At 43.7% G+C, this 23,308-nt stretch overlaps 2 long non-coding RNA genes across 2 annotated transcripts in view; one reads left to right on the plus strand and one right to left on the minus strand.

Moving 5' to 3' along the window:
* The window catches only part of LOC142931004 (uncharacterized), a 51,433-nt gene extending 32,572 nt beyond the window's left edge, over window positions 1–18,861 (minus strand). The window contains exons 1-2 of the long non-coding RNA XR_012947003.1: window positions 18,047–18,861; window positions 14,793–14,878 (exon numbers count right to left, since the gene is read on the minus strand). This is a non-coding gene — a long non-coding RNA (uncharacterized LOC142931004). The remainder of the gene's footprint in view (window positions 1–14,792; window positions 14,879–18,046) is intronic.
* LOC142931009 (uncharacterized) overlaps window positions 868–23,308 on the plus strand; it is a 68,233-nt gene continuing 45,792 nt past the window's right edge. Inside the window, exon 1 of the long non-coding RNA XR_012947006.1 lies at window positions 868–2,114. This is a non-coding gene — a long non-coding RNA (uncharacterized LOC142931009). The remainder of the gene's footprint in view (window positions 2,115–23,308) is intronic.

The raw sequence follows: 23,308 nt of genomic DNA on the forward strand, positions 1-23,308 counted from the left end.
AATAAAAAAGATAGTAAATATCCAAATGCCACACGTAACTCACCAATTCAGAAACCACCTTCGTGTGGTCTGGCACCGTGATGTAGAACATAGTAGAGCTACATGAGAACTCCTGCATGTACAGTATGTTGAACTTCTTTCGCACCGTACGTAGCCAACTGGGTTAATCGGAGGTGCAGGGGGGGGACAAACCCAATAACCCATGACTTCGGTTATCCGCGGCAGCAGTTGGCTCCGCCAAAACTACAATCACCCGCGGCCCTGTTCTAATAATCATCCATCATCCATAACATTCCCAAGTTCATCACAATCCCTCTTTAGCCTGTCCCGCCTGTTCTTTTAACTATTCACCATAACCACACCACCACTTTTAATAGCCCCACTCGTTATCTCAACCACTATCATCCTAATATACAATTGTATAATTGCTGTAAAGTGCCTTGGAATGAGGCACTATATAAATGTATACACGATAACATAAGAACAGCTTCCTATTGCCTGTGAATTATTCACGGATACAATTATCTGTGAAATTTGTCCTGCAGACAAGTGGGGGTAAAATTCGCTGATAACCCTGCGGACAATAGGATCCATGATATCGGTGTCCAAAATCACTGCAGATAAGAGGAGTTCTTCATAATAAAGGTTTTTGGGTTAGATCGCGTTTATTTATAAATGTGTCGTAACCCTCCACCACCCGACACGGCCAATCAGCAAAAAAAGTGTCACGTTGACAAAAGACAAATAATTCACTACTTCAGCCCACCGGTGTGTTGAAGAGTTAATCCACATTTACAGTTTGAGTACGACGTTTCGCTGGTAAATACTTCCAGCATCATCGGGCAATTCGCCCGATGAATTGCCCGATGATGCTGGAAGTATTTACCAGCGAAACGTCGTACTCAAACTGTAAATGTGGATTAACTCTTCAACACACCGGTGGGCTGAAGTAGTGAATTATTTGTCTTTTGTCAACGTGACACTTTTTTTGCTGATTGGCCGTGTCGGGTGGTGGAGGGTTACGACACATTTATAAATAAACGCGATCTAACCCAAAAACCTTTATTATGAATAATATTGGTCGCGAAAGCCTACGTGTTAAGAGGAGTTCTCCTGTAACACGTTAGTGTCTTAAACTGTAGGGAAAAGTGGTGGCACTGTGCCTAACATATTTGAACCGGGCTACCTGCGTTTGATTCCCAGCGATGGCTATTAGCGGTTGTGAAGGATATCTTAATTCAGGTCGTTTCCCTTCATCAACCTGCACTGACCAGTGTGGTGAAGTAAGATGGAAAAACCTCCACGACCAACATGCCATGGGGAGGAGAACTTCAGCAAGTTGTGGCTTGACAAACGGTTGTAAAGTAATATCGTTATTATTATGTTCAACTTTGCATGTATTTGCTCTCCACTGAGTATTTAACTAAATGAGGACACCCAGCCCCTAGCCGGTGGAAGCTGGCTTTGATGCACCCTGGAAAGTAGAGGTATAAACGTGTTGGGCTAAGGTTTAAGGATGTGAATGGATGTTTTGTGGCCTGCTTAGGCCCTGGAGCCCCCTCACAAAGCCATCTTTATTGCACCTGGAGGCAGCGGAAGATAGGGGGGGGGGGGTTGTTAGAGACGGGAGTGGGCAGTGGCTGGGGCATTGGGGGTGAGGATACTTGCAAGGAATAGAACCACATTGTGCGAGTAAAAAGGCCATCCTATGCCCAGAATCACCTCCGATACTGAATGTCTGTTACAGTGAAGAGAGGGGAGAGCGAGCAATGAAAGGTAACATTTAGGCGCAGAACAAACTGGTTTTGTTTCAGGGCGAGTGCCATGCGTGAATGGCTCCACAGATAATATGCCCTTAGGCACACACACACACACTGGCGTTTTATCACAAGCCCCACTATTCTAATTAATGTTTGTCCATGATATTTTACCGTGATTTCGTGCTGTGAGGCGCAGACTTCATTACGACGCTCCGCTCCTTTGGTGCTGACACGGACATCGTTTCAACGTCGAGGATTTAAAAAAAAAAACTCGGTCTACTTCTACTTAAGCAAGAATTTTCTTATTTTAAGGATGATTGTTACAGAAGGTTTTGTGATTCAGACTATTACACGGTACGTGCTAATTAAGGATATTTTTGTATGGAAGTGACGTGCGTGGCTTTCGGACTGTGCCGTGCATATGATGTAAGGGCAAACATAATAATTACAAAAATGCCATCGTATAATATGTATTTTTTATATTGATTCAATAACGTATCACTTCTCGCTATGCTCATCGACATGCTGAATGGAAATTTTCAATTGGTCAATCGTAAATCTGCTATAAACATTCTAAACGAATAACATTATAAAACGGACACTTACAATGTTTGTATATACATATATTGAATTTACCTGGCTTCCGATTGGTGAGTATATTTTTTGCTCTCTTTCTGTTCGCACCCTTTTCCTTCCCTGGAGAAGTGGTGCCGACTTACTGCTTGTGTTTAAAGCGCATTCACTAAAAGTGGATCGTGAAAGAAAGAATACAAATATTTTAGATTTAATAAATTATACCTTTATATTTAAAGTGAAATTTTAAAGGATTGTAGCAAAAATTAATTTGCCTACAACTTAAAGATGTTTTTACGCCACAGATTGGATATAAGCAGGAAAATAAAGATTGATGGTGTCTAATATGCAGGTTGTTACAATGCTATTTTGACACCACCCCTTATGTTTGGATCGTTGTAAAGATATCTCTGTTGATGGGCACAGGAGTTTTATTTTAATAATATTAGCATAAGCATACCGAAAATTGTGAAATATCAAATTACTGTACCATTATGATTGCGTGTCGTCTAAGCTAGTAAGTACACTTAATCAAGAAATTTTGGATAAAGACTATTTTATCGACATTTCATGTGTTATAAAAAAAGGCTCAAGGCCAAAAGCATATTTTACAGTTAGCTGAGCACCTCGTCCGAGAGCATCTTAATTGAATTACCTTAAGTTACGGCTTTAAAACATTTTTATCCTCACCTCAAGGCACATTCATGCCTTGCGTGTGAAATTGGGCAAATGACATTGGATTTATGCTCCCACGTTGAAAACGTTTCCACATCATTACACTGGACATTAGTTGTCTGATTCCTCTGCCTTTTCACTCGCAGGCAGACACTCGAGTGGCAGAGAGATTATTTGTGTTGCTGATTTATTTTATGCTAGACACCGCTTAGAAAGGATTGTTTAGGTATTCATGTGGATTCCAAGCCTATTTTTCCCTGCCTCTATTGCCCCATTTTAGAATGGAGGGCAAGAGATTGATTGCTCTGTTCTGCAACATTTACGTTTTTCTCCAGCAGCTAGGATTGTCGTGGGATAGGGCCTCTGTGGCAACTGTCAAACGTGGCTGATGGAAAGGGTCCATTTGGCCTTGGCCTCTCTGTAGACTGGGCCAAAGGTGCTAGGGCTTGCTTGGTCATGATTTATATTTGGGGGAACTTTCAGTTAGAAGCTATCAGAGCTGTGTGTACCGGCACACGTAGGGGAATAACAGCATTTGCACTTAATTCTGAGCAAGTGCATATCACAAGCACGAGTATATGAGTACAGTATAATCGATGAAAAATGTCACGCAATTGTAATCCAAATTTTGATACAGACTAGCACATTAGCACACGGACATCATGTAAATAATAATTTATGCAATATGCATTTTGAAACACTTTAGTTGCAGAAATAATGCGCAAACATCATGACGCCCTTAGCTCGTGTTAAAAATATGTTATATGTATTTATGTGAATTAATATTAAATTAAAACATCCTAAATAGCTATTAGTTTAAGAGCATGACATTAATTGTTTCAAATGTTTTAATCGTGAAAATATAATTTTGTGATGAATGATTTAAAGTGCTTTAATATTTACTGCATTCAGCGACGATTATTTTTTTACTTGTTGAAATAATTCCGTTTGAAAAGAGTAAACATTTCCTCTTTGGAAAACGTCTGTGCAGCACAGGGCTTGATGCAATGTAGCTATTTGCATTTTTGTTTTAAGTTGTGTTTTCTCTACCTGTACCGGATTTGTGCAGGTGTGACATCATGTCTAACTCAATTCAACATATGCTTCTTACAGAATGTCTCAATTTTGTATACTTGTTTTTACCGGCGGTCAGAAACGTTCATTAAACTTTTATGCGTTGGGCATTCACAATGAGTCACCACCGCTTGTTTGTGTCCCTAATCCACTATTTGTGCAGGTGTAAGAGAGGTGCCACTGAGCTCCGTGAAAGAAAAAAAAACTGTAGTACATTTTTTCCATTTGTAGATATTAAATGTAATGTTAGCTATTTATGAAAAAGCTGGAATAAATATTAAAAAAACAAATTACTACGATCATTAGTAGCCGTATGAACAACTGTGAACCGCCACTAAGCATGTGGATATATATGCAAGCAAGTGTATTAGCAATGTGCCATTAGATACAGTGGAGGGCCACGCAGTGGTGTTATTATAAAGGAGAGTACTTGATATGTGCAGCCAAAAGAAACCTCGAAAAGTCAAAGATCGTAGTCATCATCATTATCGTCACCACTATCCCTGCAATTGTCATCATGATTTCTAATAATAATAAACACTAATCGTAACTTGGTAGACCGTTTTACTGGCACTAACCACTAAATATACCAAGTACCGTAATCAATCATCTTCAATAGTAATAACACACAGTACATTGGCCATGCATTGAGAGAACTGTGTTAGCAATCTGCTGGTATGATCAGCATGTCAAATGCTAGGACGAATAAAATGGACTTGCAAAGAACTGTTGAGGCCTGTTAAATGTACAAAAAAGTACATCAAATATACGTTTTTTTCTACGTACAGAAAAGTGTTGTACTTTTTTGTTTTTCTGTAATGAACACTGCATTGGCAAAAAAAAAGTCCCAAACCGCATTCCCTTTCTTAAAAGTGTAAAACCCTGCTGCTCACTCTTACCCCCTGCATCTCCTCCTCTTTCTCTAATTACATTCAGGTTACTCTTTCAGAAAAGGAAGGAAAAGGACCAACATAGATGGGGCAGGGGAGGGAAGGAGGTGGAGGATGTGAGGGAAGGCAGGGGATGAAAAGAGGGAGGAGGAGGACGGGGGGGGGGTAATCTTGGCTGGGGGAGCCTGGGTGGTGTTCAGTGCGGAGGGGGTGAGGGCAGAAAGATTATGCCCTCGAGCCACTGATTATAAAGGCAGCAGGAAGGGCATTTTTTTCACGGAAGTTCTGCACAAGTCCCATCCCATGATGAATGATGCCCATTGATCAGGTTTCGCTGGAAACCAAGTAATATTGGCCCTCGTAACAATGGTGTTCACTGTACGTGCTGGCCGATTCCATCGTGGGATGATGGGCATCATCACTGTTCCTCCATCCCCTCCCCAGCACCCCAGCACCTCCCTTTGAGCGAGATACCCAAGCTGCAGCGGACGGCCTCAGCTGAGCAAACCAGATGGAGCACGTGCGCTATCGCGAGTCAGTATCTGATTAGACCCGTTTCCGGCCATATTCAGCTGGCAAAGCCGCTCATTAATGCTCGGGACAGGTGTCCCAAGTATTTCCCAAGTGCCTGCTGCCATATTATTTTTTTGGTTTCAAGAGTTACATAGCAGTTATACTCGTAATGTTGTGCACTGCGAACGGCGTAAACTACGAGAACCGGATGTTTGTTTTGCGTTGCCAGAAGGCAAATCATGATTCCTGCGCATGCAATTTTCTTTGCAGTCATGGCAAAGATTCGTGTCATGCTGAGACAAGCACGGGGCACCGTAAGATCGTGCCGGATGAGATTGACGCCTCAGCGGATACTTTTTGATGAACCTCGGCGAGACCATTGTCTGCAAAGCTATTCGTGTGGATCTGAGCAGAGACGTGTACCAACGTAGACGGCGGCCTTGTTCTCACTCTCAAGGTGGCCTTTGCATAACGATTGCCAAATCCTCCCCCTTACTCGGTGAATATTCACGATATTGGCACTATAAGCTCATAATTAAAACATCACAGGCTCTTCTAACAAAGATCACTTGTACAGCCATAGGAGGCTGAAGGAGCAAGTGCTATTTGCGAGCACCTATGAAGGTTTGCACGGCACACGAGTGGGTGGGTGGCCAGCACCACGCCCGGCCGCCTTTGACTCCGTCGTAGCGATGTCTACAGACTGCACCAGGTACTCATTTGAGGCTGAGTCTACCTAGGGGAGGCCCACGACCAGTTCAGATAATCGTCACCGGTATTGACCGTGAGCGTAAATCGAACCCGGTTCGAGCGGTTAGTGCAATGCGTGAACCGCTCCCCAGAACTCTGCTAACCCACACACTGCCATCCACATTGTCCTGTAGCAATTTTTTGCATTTTTGCCGCCACACTCCTGTAGTACTGTTCCCCTGTTCTACAAAGATACATATTCCTCGTGTAGCCTGCATGGACTGTTGGGGCAGCTGCTTTCTGCGAGCAGTCACAAAATCTGGCATGGCACACACAAGGAGGTGGTAACCAGCACAACAACAGCTACCATGTGCCACTCATTGGTGGTGATGTCACCACAGTGTTTGTTCCAGGCTAGGTGCATTTTGATGCCACGTGATGTGTCAAAGGCCCTCTGACAGGAGGTTATAGGACTGGCTCAGGTTATATGGATTAACTGCCTGAGATGAATGGCCAGAACATACACACACAGACACACACTTGGGTGTGTACAGATTATATCTTAAGTTTCATCCCTCCGAACCTCCACGTGCCCTCCATGGTTTTGGTGACACACCGTCGTATCGAGATATGTTTGCCGGCATCTAAAGTGTGATTTTTTTTAAAAATGCTTTCCTTGTGAGCTCTCGAAGATCGCCCAACCTCTCAGTTTAAACACTTATCACGTAACTTTGTGGACATTTCCAGCCCTAGAACAGCCGACTTACAAGACTCAAGGGAAATCCTTCGCAGAGTGGTGGTACTGACCGTTGGGGGCCGTAAGCACATTTTTTTGTGGGCTCCCCTTTCAATTGATGAAATCCTATGAGATGACAGAGGAGATGACAAAGTATCGAGATAAGAGAAATATCGACAAACAGAAGGGTGTAGTGAGACGAGAGAAGAGATACGAACAATAAAGAGATGAGATGTGTTTTATTCCGTGATTAATGTTCATTAGCTTGGTTTTTTTTCATTGGGACGCTGTCTTTCCGACAGCTCTGTTTCTTCACCTGAGGACGGCTGCTTGCGTTGTGGCCGAAACGTCGTGAGAATTTTATTTTATTATGTTTTATTTTTATTATTTTCCTTCTACGTGAATTTTCCTGAAAGAACCAAGAATATAGTTCATTAGCTTGTTTTTCTTTATGAGGATTTTGATTCGAGCTGACATTTCATACATCCTTATATGTTCGTGATTCCGGTGCCCTGTCAGCTGCTTTTGGGGCTCTAAGCTTTTATATGTATGTTAAATTTAACTTTCGCACCGTATGTAACCAACCCTGCTAATCGGAGGTGCGGTTGAAGGACAACAAACTTTACACAAAAGCATATCTAACGAAGATATTAAAGTGCATAGCTCCAGTGATTTCCTAATATCGGAAGGAAGAGCATTCCAGACGTCCGCAGAAGCACATCTGAAAGTGCGCGATGCTGTGACCACCTTTGTTTGATGGCTCGTCAAAAGCCACTGCGAGAATGACCGGAGTTCGCCTGATGGTTTATGCTCCTTGACAAGACCAGCCGTAAGCTTTTGTTTATCGCTTGTGTTATCACTGCCTTCTGACCTCTTACCATATAGCCTTAATGGAGCTCTAGAACAGCATTCCAGGCCAGCCATTACAACACTGTTCGAGGCCCAGGAAAAAAAAAAACTTCTGAGACAATAATAATGAAAACCCAGGCATGCGTGACCCTGAATAGTTAATAAAGCAGAAATATGCTTTCCTTACTGAGGATGGTTAATCCAGAGGAAGGTCAACTGGTCGAAATTTCAAGTCTTCGTTTACAGTATTTTTTTTCTTTTTTATGATTTAGATTTAGTCTACTTGCTCATGGTACATTATGCAGGAAAATTAAATTTACTTTAGAAATATATACATGCATATGTATGCAAAACATCAATGAAGGATATCAGGTAAAGTCACGTAGACTGAAGAAAAATAATAACAAAAATGACGACGTTTTCATCGCAACACAAGCAAGCATCCTCAGGTTAAAAAATATATCAAAAGAGCTGCTGAAGTAGGGTGTTATATAGCAGTGAAATAACTGCGGACGATTGCTTGTGTTGCGATCGAAACGTCGTGATTTTATTTTATTTTTATATCTACGTGACTTTACCGAAAGACCCAAAAAGTATGAATTCCTGCAGCCACGAAAACTTTAGGTCAAGAAGGATATCAGGTTTTGAAAATATGTTTAAAAACATGTTTTTATTACTTTGTATCCAATTGCATTTCATTTGTGTTATCAGTATCGTGTGTGATTAATTGCCACAAGCAGTGTCAGAGAATGGCCCTGGAAGATGATGTCACTGAACGGCTTCTGAAGCCAGGCGACATCTTTATCCATACCAGGCGCACGCATACAATTGCTCTACAAAAATTCCTCATCGCATGCCACCAAACCAAGAATGAAAAAAAACGTAAACTCAACGCATTCATCAACAATACCGACTTAATCGGCAATGTTTCAGGCAATGGTCCTTCTTCATTGCTCATAAATTATGAAACTTCACGAATTTTCTTCTTTTTTTTTAAGGCAGTGCTGTTGACAAGTGTTTTAGAGGGTTTATATAAAAGTTGTGCTTGTGCGCCACTGCCGACACAGCGTCAACAAGCGTTTTCAGTTCGCAGCTGGCAATTTCTGCCACATTTTATGAAAAAGTACATTTGAAATTATGTTTATTGTGTGCAGTCATGGGTAATTGGGCAGAGATAAACCTACTACACTTTTACACTCGTTTTAATCACAGCCGGCTAGCTGGATTCAAACCCAGGACCTCAAAGACGCCGGCTTAATGCTTTGACCCTTTAGCCGCACGGTCACCTCCTTGAAAATATATAAGAATGAACACAAGGGATCTAATAATTTATATCCCTGAGGCAGAAATGTAAACCTCATAATATATTTAACCGCTTTACGATTGTATTTTAATATTACTGTAGGAATGCAGCTAAGTAGTACTTCTTATGAAAACGAAATAATTAATGATTAGCCATTTATTTTCGTATTGTATACGGCTTCGTTCTTTATTCATGTCATACTTGAACTGCTTTACAAATAATATAACAGCAATTACTGCACCTACGTGTGTCCACCAACGAAATTGTCAGACATTGCAGAATGTTTACACAAACGTAGGGTGAAACTGTTTATCTGTCACAGACACACACAAAAAAACCGAGACGCTTTCGCAAAGCCAAAAAACATATTTTGTTTTCATTAAATCTTCAGCACACGAGGGGGAGAAGGCTGGCTGCCGCTCACCAAGGGCAATGGAGAAGCAACCGCGTGAGTTTATGAGCCGATAACAAACACGAACTCGTGTCCTTGTAAAAAAAATAAAAAAAATACTTCAACAAAACGCCGCTTGAATTAAAAAAAGGTATTCGTGCAGCCATCGTGTTTATTTGCTCACATCATTGCTGGTAGAATCAGTATCAGCATCGTTATTTAAACTGGAGGAATCCAGAATCAGAATATTGATTTCTATCCGATGAGGTAGAAGGGTCCTCAACTGGAGGAAGCTCGAGAGAGCCCCTTTAGAGAGCCCCTACTCTTCGACGCTGACCAGAGACTGTCTTGAGAGAGGTGGGAGTACCCACATTTTACCCCGTCGCACGCGACCTGCTGATCATTAACTGTGGCGTATATTCTAGATTTGAAGCTTTCGTGACTGCAAGGATCCTTACTCTTTGGTTCTATTCGGTAAAGTCACGTAGGTAAAAAAATAAAACAAAAATCACGACGTTTCGGCCACAACACAAGCGGCCTTCATCAGGTGAAGGGACCAGACTGTCTCGAGGACAGCGCTGTCCTCGTGACTTTACCGAATAGAACCAAAGAGTATGTGGCGTATATATTCATGCTGCTGGGTGGGCAAAGGAGGCGGCTGGGGGGGGGGGTAAAAAACTTGCCCCATTGATTCATTGCTGAGTTCGAGTCTACCCATCATTTCACCACAGCAGCACCCCTCCTTTGTCCTTGCATCGTACAAAAAAAATCTATATACCGTAACACATTTCTGACTTTAAAGCAATTGTTATACTGTATGTGGTCTCGGCTAACACGATGAATCTTGAGCAGAACAATGATGTTTAAATGGTTTACAGCAAATTTATACTTTTCTGCTTGAATTCAATACACTGCTGGATGTAATATATCAGTCATGGGGGTTGTTTGACCAAGTGCATATGGTGAAGGAAGGATACTCATGACCGGTTCAAACTTTAAAAAAATGTAAACTGTTTGTATTTTTTCCGCCTGTGGACGACCGCTTGTGTTGCGATCGAAACGTCGTGATTGATTTTATTTTATACCTACGTGGCTTTACCGAAAGAACCAAAGAGTATGGATTCCTGCAGTCACGAAAGCCTCAAATCAAGATTATTTGTATTTTACCAGGTCAGGCCCGCTGAGCTATATAGTTATTTTTCAGAAGCGAGCTGGTCACAAATGATAGCGCAACAAAGTGGCTTATCATGTGGAAATGTATAGCAGCCAAATGCTTTAAACGCATGTTTCTAAATGTGGAGGGAAAACCAGAGGACCTGGAGAGAAATCCATGCGACCATGGGGAGAACATGCACACTCCAAATATACAGGCGTCAGGGTTCAGGATCCAACCCATGGTCTTCTGGATATCAGGCGAGGTAGCTAACATCTCACCATCGAGGCACCCCGATTCTCAGGTATTGTTAACCACGTCGGTTTTCGCAGCCAATAGAACGATTCAAAGTAGATTTTTAGTTTACACCATGTAACGGCTCTGACCAAATTTGCGTCGTTAAGACCCTCCTCCACCCAATGATGCCAAATAAATAAATAAGCAGTGACGTGAACAAGCATTTTATTTTGTATGATTAATGTTGATGGGGGTTTTTTTTCCCACAAATTTCCTTTGTGAATCATTGCTCTCATTTTAAATATAGTAGATATTACATTTAATTAAAAGCACACATACTTAATCGCTTTAGCTTTATTGCAGTGTTGATTTTGATAATGAGTATAGTCATTTAAATGATAAATACATTTTATTTCTATGAAAATAGCAAAAAAATTGTTGTTCCTTCCGACTGGAGTGAAGTAGCCTCGCCAACGAACCTGGAAATAGGTATCAATTACAAAAAAGTGAAATGGGCTATAGTTTCAAATTATTGTTTGTAATTACATTTTATTGATGGTGAAATAGTTTTAGTGTGGACGGGCAATGAATTATTATGCCCATTCACACAAAAAAACTTCTAGATAAACAAGTAAAAGTAGAAAAACACATTTTAATTTGCATGGGAATATATACCTATATATGAATGTCCCAACATTTTTAATATTTTAACCTTCTAAGAGGATAAGTTTTGAGTACAACTAAAGGTATTTTTCCACTCGCAAATTACTATAATAATTACCATAAATTGTTATATTTTGTTGTTGTTACTGAGTTGTCATGGAGATTTTTTTTATTCTAGAGTAAATATGGCAGTGAGGCGAGAGATGTGGATAACAAGGTGCAGGTTAAGCACTCACAAACCGTGGACAACACATTAATCTGCACACCTCCAGCTTCTTGTAAATCAAATGAAAATTCATGGAACTGGATTAATAAAGACCCGTGCCAATGTAATTCACTTCTGTGTATTGGTGTGGGTGTGTGTGTATTTCGTGCACATGCCATTGGCTGCCCACCATTGTGCATTAAAAGCAGCTCTTGTAAATTTGTCCAAATGCATGTTTGTTAATTTACATTTACAAATGTCTAACATATAATGTGTAACATGATGAGCATTCAGAGAGTGTTATTTATTCTTCAAGGGAAACTTCAACGAAATATGTGCACACCTATACAGACCCCTTTGTCAACGCATCTCTGGATGACGGGCTCGCCACTGTGCAGGTTGTGGGGGTTATTTCACCATACTTCACCACTTTGGTCAGTATGTGTTTGTGAAGGTATTGAACAAAGATGTGGGAGCATAGAAAGTGCAGTGCAACACTGAATGTTGCTCAATTTCCCTCTGATTCCCACCACACAGACCCCTATGACAATCTGTACATGGCAATCCACCCATACAAGCACCGTCCAGGCTCCAACCTGTTTAGCTTCTGAGTTTTGTTGATATCAGGTGCATTCCAAGTGATTTGGTCATATGTTTTAAACAAAAATATACCCTGCCCTAAACCAGCACATGCCAGTATAGACTATACAATTTCCATACTAGCAATACATACCAAAAATTCTCAGCTACACAAAATCTGATTGTGAAAAGTGATTGCTTTAAAGCACAGTTTAATAACATTGTAATGTAACATTACCAGGCTTGAATTATATTAAAAATATGCCCTGAATTGTGTAAAAAATATAGGTAATGCTTTGGAATTGGCCAGTACTATTAAAATGTGTTTACTTTATTATCGTTGTATTAAAGCATTTACTTTGAATGGTATTTTGATGGTGTGGTATTTAGTGCACTAACTACTTAGGGCAACCTGTTGCAATAGTAAATAAAATTACCCTTTTCAGGAATGTGGCGATCCACTGCTAGATAAAGGCCTGCCCATGACCAGGGGTCGGCAATTTGTGGCTCTGGAGCCGCATGCTCCTCAAGGACTGGTTCGTGATGTTATTTATAAAGGACCGTCTCGGATTCACATGCATTACGGTTCTTGAAATACTGATTTATTTATTTTTACCAAATTTTTCCCGAATTCTTGTCATTTCGGTTGCCGAACCCCTGGCCATGGTGGTTACGTGACCATACTTCACCAAGTCAGTGCAGGTTGGTGGTCGGGTTTCCACAGGGAACTCTTTCAAATCTCACTCACTGGCTGGAAATTTGACGCAGGTGGCTTTGTTCAGAGCGCAGTGCACCAAGCGCTGCCACCGCTACTGACACACCCTCATTGCAAAAAGACCGTGAGCGGGTAATATAATGCAAGCGACATTGATTCAGCATTTAAGCTGTTGGAGATTAAAATTATGATAGGCATTATTTGGTCACATGAAATGCTTCTGATGATTACATATACTGCGACGTCATTGAACTTCTGCTGGCTTAGCAATGCGATGCATCTATACGGGCAAAGCTATAATTAAAAAAAAAACGTATAAAAATATATATATAACATAATTTCATGTAATTTTAAAACGTACTGGTACTTCCCATTTCTGTATCATTTGTACTTGACTTTGATCATCAAACCAAGATTGTTAGCTAAAGTGGCGCCTTGTCGTAGATAGTGTTTTTTCTTTATCTCTCTCTGCTGTTACTTATGGCGGATAGGGGGAGGGGGGGTCTCCCCTTCTGCCCGCTGCACAAAAAGAGCGCTCTCTTGTTCCACCGCTCTTGTTCCATCTGGACCACGACCTGCACGGCGATGTGTATTTTTTTCAAAGCAAATTATAAAATAAATCACGTGGCTAATTTAAAGCAGCCACTGGTTACACAGGGGTTCACTCACTGAAGCCCAGTGCAGGAATTAATAGCATACGCAGATGAATGCTTTTTTTTTCCACACACTTAAATGTGTATATGCACTTCCAATTTTACTTAATTCCATTTAGGCTATATTAATGACCACAGTAATGAAAGCTTTATTAAATCAACAAGGCAATGAACAATACTAAGTCAGCAAATGCCCCAATAATATTAGGTTGTATGCTTGCGCTCTTTACAAAATTTTACATGCAAATTGATCGCTAATTTTTTCCCGATAAGAAAAAGCAGTACAGTATTACTTATACAGTCACTATTGTGAAACAAAAAAATATTGCAAATACTCGCTGTCAGTGCGTAATAAGTTTTTATCTAGATAAATAGTAAACATTTTAAATCGTACTAAACACCGCATCACTAAAGTCTACGTAACCTCTATGTGCATTTTTACCTTGGCACAACGTTGTGTAACAACTCGTTTAATCCACAAGTACAGAGGCGGGTTCAATGCTTTACAACCAATAACAAAATAAATCCATTCACATTTCAAGACACTTTTTGGCAATTTGTATATTTGTATAAAACCTATAAAGAGAGATTTTCATCCCTGCTTATTTGACTGTGGCAACTATCACTGCAATACAATGAACAACACACAGACTTTTTTAAATTATTTTCGGCCCAGTTTGCAAAAGGATCTGCACAGTCAGCGCCTCGCACTGCGTGCATGCTGATCACTGGGGTTCACCGCCATGCCCCCCTCTGGATTGAGTGGAAGTACGCCGCAGAGGTGCACACAGGATGAAAGGAAACACCCCCGCCAGCCCAACGTTTGTGGAATTAAACGTATGGAGTCACTTTGATTCATGTAGGTCACTGCGTGAAGAGCAGCTCCTGTTATTCTCACATTTCCATGTTAATTATTTATCAGCAGCAGTCATGATCAATCCACTGCTGGATTAAGATCTGTCATCACCAGTTATCATGGTCCTGTGATGCAAAAATTCACCGAGTATCTGTGCATTTTCTGATTTCATTGCTCCATCTCGACGCTATTCTTTTTGACCACTGGCTGACATTCCTTCAAGCTATGTGTTCTACCCAATCCCACTTATCTTAAGCGTTTGAAAGATGTAATTCACCTGCACATGTTCGCGAATCCACGTATTCCTCTTTCTGCCTCCCGATGTAAGTCGAAGCATGCAACTCTTTGTTCTTCTTTGCACACCTTTCGGTTTTTGGTGCATAAAAAAAAACACATGAATTCCGAAGAATACAATAAACCTGATTGTTTCATGAAGGCAATAGGATTATGCGACTTTGACTTGTTTTTCATGATGTGTAAATATATTTCCATATTGAAATACTCATGTAGAAAGCCTAAATACAAATGGCAGTGATTTTTCAAAATTTACAACTGAAGTTATACTACTTGATGCTCTTTACGAAAGAAACACATTCAAAAGGTGTAGCATAAACCCAGTATAATTTGGTGTAATTTTATCTGCCAGTCTGTCGGCATCTTCAAGCTTCGAGGGTATAGTGTGAATGCACAAATCCAGAGGAAGTGTCGTGCTGTTTCCCACAGAAACAGAAAAAGGTAAAAAAAAATTATAGCTTCTATTCAGGTTATGGGCTGCCACCTCTTTAAATTCCTGCATGCTATTCAAGTGGAAAGTTCAGATATGTAATTGTAGGAACATAACATGACCAAGTAAACATTTTACCACGTATGATTTTGCACGATAACACATCTTAAACATTTGTGTTTGTCAACATACCAAACGTTTCATCATGCGTGTGGCCACGTTAAACATTTGACACAATTGTGGAAATATATTTGAAGTAGTGGAGTGATTTATGGGCTCAAGATAAAGGCTTTTTACTGACAAATCGATTTTCATTAGCAAGCATGTGGCTTTGTGGTTTACTGAAGGCAATTATTGTTTTTATAATAATGGTAATTTACATCCCGTTTGTCAATCGTGAATTTGTTTAAGACCGAAACACGAAGGCTTCTTCACAATTCTGGCAAATTTCCTGATGAAGCTGGTTGTAATCACCAGCGAAACATCATACTCAAATTGTTAATGTTATAGGTTTACTCTCCAACACACTGGTGTGCTGAAGTAGTAATTGATTGGCACGTTTTCTTTACGTGGAAAACCTTCAGGACGAATATATATTTACACGATCTAACCAAAAATAAATTTTATTATGAACTAGCGGTAAGTATCCGGCGTTGCTCGGGCGAAAAAGGCAGACACACACATGGACTTACACACAGACATCGACCCACACACATAGAAACACATCGACTTACACGCACACAACACACATATGGACTCACATACAGACATCGACTTTAGACACACACATATGTAGTTACACACACAATTGGACTCACACACACACATAGACTTACACACACACATATCGACTCACACATACATACATAGACTCAACAACAGCCGCCATTCGGCACTAAGTGGCGGTGACGTAACCACAGCGCTTGTGGCAAGCTATGTGCACCTTGAGGCCACGTGAGGTGTCGAACGCCCGCTGGCAGGAGGTCACGGGCCAGAGCCAGATGCCACAGGTCGACTGACTGAGATGACTGGCTGATGCAGCACCTGTGCCCCCTACTGTGCCAACCTGCTGTGCTTTAGCCACCCGGCGCTCCGCTCGTTGTTGTGAGCGTCGCGTGGAGTGTTCGATGGTACATAGACTCACACATACATTGACCTACACAAACACACATATGGACTTACAAAGAAACACATATCGACTAAGACACACACACAGGGACTTACAGACACACATGGACCCACGCACACACATCGACTTACAGACACACATAGACTCACACACACATACATAGACTGACACACACACATACATGAACACACATTGCCGTACACACATCGACTGACACACATAGACTTCCACACAAACATACATGTACTCACACACGCACATAGAGGCACACGCACATCGACTGACACAAACACACAGACGTATCGACTCACACACACAAACACATCGACTCTGACACACAGACGCACACACACACTGACTCACACACACTGACTCACACACATACAGACAAATCGACTTACACAAACACACACAACGCCGCGCAAACATGCACATCAACCCACACGCACACATGGACTTAGACGCAGGCATTTTTATTGTGAAAAGAAGTAACTGAAATTAAAAAGAGCAGTCTGCACACGCACACCACGCCCACACATTGACTAACACACACACATGGACTTACGCACACATACATCGACGGCATGCACTATCACTACGGCAGTGCACACGGACAGTGGTGGTTCGTGGTATCACTATAGCAGTGGCTAGTGACTGTGGTGTAACCTGCTATTAATACAGCAGTGCATACTGTGGTGGTACCTGCTATCAGTACAGCAGTGCATACTGACTGTGGTGGTAGCTGATATGATTACAGCAGTGCATACAGTGGTGGTAACTGCTTTAGCTACTCAGTGCATACGGACTTTGGTACCTGCTTTAACTACAGCAGTGCATATTGACTGTAGTGGTCCCTGCTATGATTACAGCAGTGCAACGTGTGGTGGTACCTGCTTTCCCTACAGCAGTGCATGCATACTGTTGTGTAAGCTGCTATGATTAGAGCAGGGAAAGTGACAGTGGTGGTACCTGCTATGATGACAGCAGTGCATAGTGACTGTGGTGGTACCTGCTAGCACTACAGTAGTACACGCTGACTGTATAGCAGTAATTCATATTCTTGGTTCTTTCGGTAAAGTCACGTAGAAGGGAAAGGGAAACAATAAAATAATAAAAATATAAAACATTATTATTTTATTGTTTCCCTTCTACGTGACTTTACCGAAAGAACCAAGAATATGAATCCCTGCAGTCACGAAAGCTTTAAATCAAAATGTATAGCAGTATATATGGAATGTATAGCACAAAGTAGTAAGCAGACAGAGTGCCGTGGTGAGGCCTAGTCCCGTGCAGAGCCCCCGGGCTCGCCTAGATTTCCCAGCCCGCCGAGGTATGACCTTGGCAGGTTGGGGGCTGGGCCGGTCCCCCCGGCAACGCGACAATAATGTGATGTAAGCGCTATAATAATGATATGTAGGGGCTCTATAGTAGTTTCAGGACGCATTGGGGTGTCATTGGGGTGTGGTGGGGAGAAGAGGACACCACACAGTGAAGAATGTACGTGTTTGGTGTGTTTTAGCTGCATGTAAGGCGAAAGAAAATGTGGCGATCGTGTGTGCGTTGCTAGGGGCAAATAAATGTGGGCAGTGCAAAGTGTAATGAGATAAATGCTTATAAGACAAATTAGTGGGACTTACGTCTTATCTAAAAGCGTATAATACAAAAGTGTGTGACTTACCTTGGGTGAGGGCGCATGTGGATTGCCGGGGGGTAACCTCGTGGGCGCTTTGCGCAAGTGGAGCTAGCTGCGTTGTGACCCAGCACTGCGGCGAAGGGAAATAAATAAATAAAAATAGGCAAACTAACTTTAAAGTTTAATACATATCTCCAGAAAAACGCTAAATAAACTAATTTAAAGGTGACGGACATGAAAATGGAACAGCCTGTTCCCACCGCGGGGCTCATGGCGTGCTGGCTGGCAAATTATTTTGGACCTATAGGCCACCGTTCGAGAGGCAAATGCCTCGCAAGAGCATGCGCGCGCGGAGACTTTGAAAGATAATAAAAGAGAAGAGACTGTAGGGGGCAAGTGCTGTTGGTCAGCACCTATGAAGGCCGGCACGGCACACGAGGGGGTGGGTGACAGCACCACGCCCAGCCGCCTTTGTCTCCCCAGTAGCGATGTTGACACACCACAGCAGTTACTCGTTTGAGGCTGAGTCGACCTAGGGGAGGCCCAGGAGCAGTTGAAATAATCATCAGCGGTGGTGGCCGTAAGCGGGAATCAAACTCGGGTCACCGGGTTCGTAGCGCAGCGCGCTAACCACTACCCTACAATGCGTTACGCTTCCACACACACACAGACGACAACAACAACAGCCGCCATTCGCCACTAAGTGGCGGTGACGTCACCACAACACTTGTGCCAGGCCATGTGCACCTTGAGGCCACGTGAGGTGTCGAACGCCCGCTGGCAGGAGGTCACGGGCCAGAGCCAGATGCCACAGGTCGACTGACTGAGATGACTGGCTGATGCAGCACCTGTGCCCCCTACTGTGCCAACCTGCTGTGCTTTAGCCACCCGGCGCTCCGCTCGTTGTGAGCGTCGCGTGGAGTGTTCGATGGTACATAGACTCACACATACATTGACCTACACAAACACACATATGGACTTACAAAGAAACACATATCGACTAAGACACACACACAGGGACTTACAGACACACATGGACCCACGCACACACATCGACTTACAGACACACATAGACTCACACACACATACATAGACTGACACACACACACATACATGAACACACATTGCCGTACACACATCGACTGACACACATAGACTTCCACACAAACATACATGTACTCACACACGCACATAGAGGCACACGCACATCGACTGACACAAACACACAGACGTATCGACTCACACACACAAACACATCGACTCTGACACACAGACGCACACACACACTGACTCACACACATACAGACAAATCGACTTACACAAACACACACAACGCCGCGCATACATGCACATCAACCCACACGCACACATGGACTTAGACGCAGGCATTTTTATTGTGAAAATAAGTAACTGTAATTAAAAAGAGCAGTCTGCACACGCACACCACGCCCACACATTGACTAACACACACACATGGACTTACGCACACATACATCGACGGCATGCACTATCACTACGGCAGTGCACATTGACAGTTGTGGTACCTGATTAAACTACAGCAGTGCAAACCGACTGTAGTGGTTCGTGGTATCACTATAGCAGTGGCTAGTGACTGTGGTGTAACCTGCTATCAGTACAGCAGTGCATACTGACTGTGGTGGTAGCTGATATGATTACAGCAGTGCATACAGTGGTGGTAACTGCTTTAGCTACTGCAGTGCATACGGACTTTGGTACCTGCTTTAACTACAGCAGTGCATAGTGACTGTAGTGGTCCCTGCTATGATTACAGCAGTGCAACGTGTGGTGGTACCTGCTTTCCCTACAGCAGTGCATGCATACTGTGGTGTAAGCTGCTATGATTAGAGCAGGGAAAGCGACAGTGGTGGTACCTGCTATGATGACAGCAGTGCATAGTGACTGTGGTGGTACCTGCTAGCACTACAGTAGTACATGCTGACTGTATAGCAGTAATTCATATTCTTGGTTCTTTCGGTAAAGTCACGTAGAAGGGAAACAATAAAATAATAAAAATATAAAACATTATTATTTTATTGTTTCCCTTCTACGTGACTTTACCGAAAGAACCAAGAATATGAATCCCCTGCAGTCACGAAAGCTTTAAATCAAAATGTATAGCAGTATATATGGAATGTATAGCACAAAGTAGTAAGCAGACAGAGTGCCGTGGTGAGGCCTAGTCCCGTGCAGAGCCCCCGGGCTCGCCTAGATTTCCCAGCCCGCCGAGGTATGACCTTGGCAGGTTGGGGGCTGGGCCGGTCCCCCCGGCAACGCGACAATAATGTGATGTAAGCGCTATAATAATGATATGTAGGGGTTCTATAGTAGCTTCAGGACGCATTGGGGTGTCATTGGGGTGTGGTGGGGAGAAGAGGACACCACACAGTGAAGAATGTACGTGTTTGGTGTGTTTTAGCTGCATGTGTAAGGCGAAAGAAAATGTGGCGATCGTGTGTGCGTTGCTAGGGGCAAATAAATGTGGGCAGTGCAAAGTGTAATGAGATAAATGCTTATAAGACAAATTAGTGGGACTTACGTCTTATCTAAAAGCGTATAATACAAAAGTGTGTGACTTACCTTGGGTGAGGGCGCATGTGGATTGCCGGGGGGTAACCTCGTGGGCGCTTTGTGCAAGTGGAGCTAGCTGCGTTGTGACCCAGCACTGCGGCGAAGGGAAATAAATAAATAAAAATAGGCAAACTAACTTTAAAGTTTAATACATATCTCCAGAAAAACGCTAAATAAACTAATTTAAAGGTGACGGACGTGAAAATGGAACAGCCTGTTCCCACCGCGGGGCTCATGGCGTGCTGGCTGGCAAATTATTTTGGACCTATAGGCCACCGTTCCAGAGGCAAATGCCTCGCATGAGCATGCGTGCGCGGAGACTTTGAAAGATAATAAAAGAGAAGAGACTGTAGGGGGCAAGTGCTGTTGGTCAGCACCTATGAAGGCCGGCACGGCACACGAGGGGGTGGGTGACAGCACCACGCCCAGCCGCCTTTGTCTCCCCAGTAGCGATGTTGACACACCACAGCAGTTACTCGTTTGAGGCTGAGTCGACCTAGGGGAGGCCCAGGAGCAGTTGAAATAATCATCAGCGGTGGTGGCCGTAAGCGGGAATCAAACTCGGGTCACCGGGTTCGTAGCGCAGCGCGCTAACCACTACCCTACAATGCGTTACGCTTCCACACACACACAGACGACAACAACAACAGCCGCCATTCGCCACTAAGTGGCGGTGACGTCACCACGACACTTGTGCCAGGCCATGTGCACCTTGAGGCCACGTGAAGTGTCGAACGTCCGCTGGTAGGTCACGGGGCAGACCCAAGTGCCACTGGTCGACTGACTAAGATGACTGAGATGACTGTTTGATGCACCACCTGTGCCCCCTACTGTGCCAACCTGCTGTGCTTTAGCCACCTGGCGCTCCGCTCGTTGTTGTGAGCATCGCTCCTCCGCCCTCCATTGTTGTTGGAGGGCGACTGCCTCCAACTGCCCAGTAGCATCCTTCACGAGCCTCCTCCACAGAGGCCGATCTTGACACCGCTGGTACCAGTCATCGGCAAGTCCACTCAGCTCCACGTCCTCCTGTACCACATCACTCCATCTCTTCTCTAGCCCGTGCCGCGCCCATTCAACCCCCTCGATCTGGCCGAACAAAAGCTGTTTCGGCATGCGGTGGCTGGGCATGCGGGCTACATGACCCAGCCAACACAGCCTTGCCTGCCGGAGGAGCTCACCGATAAGACCTTGCCCAGATCTTTCAAAGATTTGTGAGCTCCTCACACAATCCAGCCTGGTCAAACCCAGGATGGATCGTAGGAAGGCTAGCCTAAATGTTTTTAACTGGCGAAGATGTTCCATTAGGGGGGTCCACGTTTCGCAAGCGTAGAGAAGGGAGGGAATGACCGTGGCCGAGAAGACCTGAAGCTTAGTGCGGAGCGACAGACCAGGTAGATTCCACACAGCATTACGCAACCGATGAAAAGATATTGCCGCTCGACTGATTCGGAGTGAGACCTCTGCTGTTAAACTGGAGCCGGTCATAAGCACACTGCCCAGGTATGGGAAACTCTCCACTCTCTCCACAACTGCCCCATCACCGATTGGGAGTTGTGGGGGTGGAGTGTCTGACGGTACAAAATACCCAGGCAGGTGCTTAGTTTTGGTGGGGCTGATGGTAAGGCCCCATCTCTTAGTGGTACGCTCCAGTCTCAGCAGCAGCAGCGTCTCCAACTCCTCCTCTGAATGAGCAGCTATTACCAAATCATTGGCATACATAACGTGGTTGAGCAATAGGGAGCCATCCCTTGACCGCACCCGGGCATCGATCAGCCTCCCATTATATCTGTACCAAATGGAGATTCCCCCGGTACAGCTATTGAAGGCTTCATGAACTACGTGGTCAAAATAGATGTTAAATAATGTGGGAGCCAGAGGACATCCCTGTCGCACCCCAAGGTGTACAGGGAATGTCTCTGACCCCTGGCCACGTAGTTTTACCCAGGCCCGCTCACCATCATGAAGGTCCTTAATGATCGTGAGCAGGGGGTCAGGGACTCCAAAAGCACGACGAACCCAGAGCCCAGGCCTACTGATGGTATCATAGGCCTTGACCAGGTCAATAAAGCAGAGATGTAGGTCCTGCTGGAATTCCCTAAACCTCTGCTGTAGCAGACGGACAGAAAATATGGCATCTGTGCACAACTGCCCATTCCTGAAACTGCATTGGGGCTGTGCAAGCCTCTCCTCAGCGTGCCTGGCAAGGCGATGTTGAATAATCCTTGCCAGGACCTTTCCTGGCACACTGAGGAGTGAGATGCCCCTATAGTTGTTACAGTCTGTGCAGTCGCCCTTCTTAAAGAGGGGGACCACAAGGGCATCCTTCCAATCCTGTGGAACTCGTCCAGTGGTCCAGACTGTTGTTATTACGTCATACAGGGCAGTCTGTGCACAAACGCCACCCTCCCTCAGCATTTCGCTTTGGAGATCATCTCTGACCGCTACCTTTCCTGGTCTTAGACTCCGGATCGCCTTCAGTACTTCCTCAACAGATGGCACCTCAGCCAGCCACTCACAGGGGGTGACTTCTTCCAATATTTGAGGCACCGCAGCCTCAGCAGGGTCATCCCCACTTTGTGCCACGATGTTTTCCTGGCTGAGGGATTTTCCCTCCCCCAGGACCTCACAGAACTGCTCAGCAAATCTGCAAACCTGTTCCTGGGGGTCGGAGATTGGATCACCGTTTTTTCCCCTAATGATGGTAATAGGTGTGGTGCT

This window comes from Petromyzon marinus, chromosome 3 (genome assembly GCF_048934315.1).
Source record: "Petromyzon marinus isolate PM22_M1 ecotype Great Lakes invasive population chromosome 3, UKy_Petmar_22M1.pri1.0, whole genome shotgun sequence".
NCBI classification, from domain to species: domain Eukaryota; kingdom Metazoa; phylum Chordata; class Hyperoartia; order Petromyzontiformes; family Petromyzontidae; genus Petromyzon; species Petromyzon marinus.